Source organism: Arctopsyche grandis, chromosome 2 (genome assembly GCF_051622035.1).
Source record: "Arctopsyche grandis isolate Sample6627 chromosome 2, ASM5162203v2, whole genome shotgun sequence".
Taxonomy (NCBI): Eukaryota; Metazoa; Arthropoda; class Insecta; order Trichoptera; family Hydropsychidae; genus Arctopsyche; species Arctopsyche grandis.
The window spans coordinates 39,394,183-39,398,520 of record NC_135356.1 but is presented as its reverse complement, the minus strand read 5'-3'; the positions used below and the strand labels follow the sequence as shown (position 1 = coordinate 39,398,520).

Sequence of the window (4,338 nt, the reverse complement as noted above, 5' to 3'; positions counted from 1 at the left end):
AACTTCTTGAAAATGATTTAAAAGATGTAACCAACGCAGAATTATTAGATCTTGAAACTCAAATGGTTGCAGAAGAGGATATTGATGAAAATAAATCAATCACATCTGCGGAACCGCTGAAAAAATTTGTATTGAAATAAATGGCTGCTGCTTTTAATTTAATTAATCAAGGAATACAAAAGTTTGAAGTGATGGAACCAGACATTGAAAGATTTTCAAATGTGAACCGCAGGATTCAAGAAAATCTTGCATGCTACCAAGAAATATATAGAGAAAAAATACAGGATAATTTTCAAACAAAATTAGACACATTTTTCAAAAAAACTCATACGACTGTATCTCAAACTGAAGATGAAGAAATGGATTGTACTTATGTGATAAGTGATGAGGATGTATAATTTATAATTAATAAGTACGGATGATGTAGATTTTTTTTTAAATTTAAATATGAATTCATTTGAATTACTGTATTAATAAAAGTAAGTAAAATCACCGAAAAAAAAAATATAAATATATTCCTCGACTTACGACGGATTCGACTTACGACCGAGGTTCAGGAACGTATCTCCGTCGTAAGTCGAGGAATACCTGTATTTGAATTTATCGAGGACATATTGTTACAATACATATTACATCAATTTTGAAATTAAAATATTTGATATTATTCAGGATACAACATTACAATAAATAATAGTGAGCACAATACATCAATTTTGAGATTAAATTATTTATTTTAAACATTTAGTAAATTTCACAAATAAACTTATTTAATTTTTGATAATTTTTTTTTTTTTTTAGATGATTTTGAAACATTGTCAACCTTTCTTGTTACATTTCACAATTTTGTCAACATACCGAATATACCACCAAGAGGCCAAATGTAACATTATGATTATGCAAGTTAAACGATAAACAAAAATTGCAATGTGTTTATTTTGTATTGTTTCGCTTATTTTCACGGTGTTTGTTCGACTTCTTTTTGACAATCTGAAGCCGCTGATCGCCCGATATGATGTTTATAGTCGGTGTTACAACCTTGGGAGGAGTAGGCAGCTCGTCCAACGGGATTTGAGGCGGGGGGCTCACAGAATTGGCTTTTTCCGGAGATATCGGACCGCTGGCAGTCGACGACGAAGAACATTCGATCACCATCGGCGGAGAATTAATGCTGCTCGCATTGTCGAAGTCTAGAGCGTCGAGACAAGTCATACACTGCTTATAATTGGACTGTGACACTCCTAGAAAAGTCAAAGGTTGAGTTTCTTTTGTCATGAGATTTAATCAGATGTTTTTACATATATATATATATTTATTTATTTATTTATTTATTCACAAATTTGCCATAGTGACTTTACAGATCAACTCCAAGTCGACACTATGGTTATATAAAAAGGAAATTAATTCCTATTATATTATAATAATATTATATATTAATTAAAAGACAAATATGGATAAAACAAATACAAAAATACAAAATTGTTAAAACATGAAATATAAAAATATAAAAATACGAAATTGTAAAAATATAAAATATAAAAATATAAATTGTAAAAATAAAAATATAAAATTGTAAATACATGAAATATAGAAATATAAAAAACATGAGAAATAAAATTATAATGAAAAATAATAATATGAAAGATAAATATATAAAAATATGAAACATAAAAATATAAAAATTTGAAAATATAAAAATATGAATATAAAAATGCAATATGTTACAAGTTGCTAAGATCTCAAACTAAACAGTACCTCAACCAGATCAGTATCTTTCTCCTTTTCGCGTTCCTTTTCCTTCTCTCGCCCCGTGTCCAAATATTTCACCTCATCTAAAGCTGAACGCAATTGGTCGGTAGAATCGCTGCTCGAAGAGTGCAGCAATCGCAGAGCTTGGCAGATGGTGGGGTCCAGCTCTAAGGCACACATCGTGACGTCGTAGACTGACAAGCTGTGGCTGACGAAAAACCGATAGTGAAAAAATTCTGTGTTGCTAGCCGATACAATATTAACTGAAGGCCAAAGGTTTTCAGAATTAATCAATACTTCATTGGGATATGGGTGTATAATGGTCGACTACTGCATGACTTGTACAAAAACCAACTGTTGCTCTTTATTGCGAATCATTACTAGACACGATGTCAATAAATCTCACTGCTATTTTATTTAAGACACAACAAAGCAACAGGTGTTTTTCTACAAATTATATTATTTATTTATGAGAATATATGGGGAAGACGGCGGAAGCCGATAGGTCCACGGGGCCTAATCGCTTAGTATAGATAATGAGATAAAACACTAATTACTCATAACATTAATATGGTAAAAGACAAAAAAAGTAAACACTATAAAGGATATGACTAGAGATTAAAAAAATCTGTATAATGGAACATCTGGCAGCCGAAAAGTCCATCATACTAACGATAACTATCATACTAACGAGAACTCGAGTGCCAAATATTGTGTATTTGCGATTTTCATGGAAAAATTGTCTTTGTGACCACCGCAATGTGACGAATAGTCCAATTACCTTTTAGTACATAGGTAATTATTAAAGAAAGGTCATATTAATTTAAATATAAGACTTTTTATAAAATTATTTGAATGTCAAATATCATATTTATTCAAAATTTATGCATAAAATACATTTAATATATGTAATACAAGATCCTCTTAAACATTGAAAATTTTATGTATGTATTTATATTTTAACAATAGATAAAGGACAGTTTGATACATATGTATATTGCTTTAGCAAATGCTCTATCAAGTTGATGACATTCAGAATCAGTAATATTGTCAAAATATGATTATATTCGCCTATGGTTTATGCTAAGTAAACGTGCAGTAGATTCAATGCATGAAGATTCAGAAGTAGTGGACTGGTCTATAGCATCCAAGTCAATAATATCGGTATCTATGTATTAGTGTAGTGTGCGTGGGATGCGTGATGTGGAAAAAGGGCGGGAGATTATATAATAACAACAGGTTGTAAGTCTGTTTGTATGGCGACTGTATTTTATATAAATTATACAGAGATCAAGCAGGGGGGAAGGGGGGAACGATTTCGAATTCCGAGATCGACATATTTGCCACTTGCATTTCGAAAAAACGACAATAACTAATATCCAACTCAAATACAAATTGGACTCTCCTGGCGGCGACTCTCGTCGGGCGTAGCGCAGGGCGTACCGCAATGAGACGACTGGCATGTTAATGCACGTGTTTATTATATGACAGCTGAAGGAAGAGTGAGTAGTGGCTCTCCGAACCCAGCCGAGTTGGTTCCCACTCGCAGGAAGGCAACCAAACTCGACCATGTCGTATAAGCGAGCCGCCACAATATAATACAAATGATTACTAACCAAATAAAATAGAAAATGATCAGTAGATCAGTAGCTATTAAAATATGTAGATATAATATGTATTGTGAACATAATTTCGTAATAATAAAAAGCATTTAAAAATCAAACCAAATAATATATATTCAAGAATATGTTTATGTATAATGTGTTGAAAACATAATAAATCATTGTATTTACTGTGCGCATATCTAAGTTTCCCATCCGAATTTACGCTATTACTACTCCTCGCCACCCGTTTCGCGTCGATAGCTCACACACACACACACACACACTAACAGACATTTGTTTACGTTTTTACATTTGACATTTGACGTGTGTGCATTCATACCGACCGCGACATATATAATCCATTCATGAGTCAGTCAGTCAGTCAGTCACTTTTCTTCGAAGCCGCTGATATAGCTGAACGCATATCTAACATCTACTGCCCCTCCTCTATCATGTCCATCTTTTAAAAGAATACAAACATAACCCCCGTGGGTTCCACATCAGTTCCACAAGGCTTATCCATAAAGCTTTTTGCCGGGATGGATTTCATTGTATGCTGGTCTATCAAATTCAACGTGGATCGTTTCCAAGTGATTTCAATGCTATTTTCATAGTATAGTGGATGTGGTGGAGGCAGTTATCATATATAATGCAATTGTCCGACCACATTTTATGTGTTGTGGATCTTTTCTGTAGGCTAGGCTAAGATAGGCTACAAACATTACAGAATAGAGCCACGAAGAGTATCTTAGATGCACATAAATACATAGGTATATTAGTATAAGATCCGTGTTAAAGTATTTAATAAATTTGATGATACTCTGAAAATATGTATATATATGTTGGTTTTTATTTATAAGTTAGATAAGAAAATGTTACCTAGGTATTTCGATAGATATTTTATTAGAGGTATGGGGGAAGGCGAGTGCAACAGTGACGGTGTTGTTTATTCTGACGAAGAGAATGCTTCCCGCAAAACGGTGACTGA

General features: G+C 32.8%; 1 long non-coding RNA gene across 1 annotated transcript; it reads right to left on the bottom strand.

Moving 5' to 3' along the window:
- Positions 1-796: 796 nt before the first annotated feature.
- LOC143922685 (uncharacterized) lies at positions 797-2,040 on the bottom strand. The gene is made up of 2 exons (XR_013261623.1): positions 1,753-2,040; positions 797-1,238 (listed from the first exon to the last, which is right to left on the bottom strand). It is a non-coding gene; the product is annotated as an uncharacterized LOC143922685 (long non-coding RNA).
- Between the last annotated feature and the right edge of the window lie 2,298 nt (positions 2,041-4,338).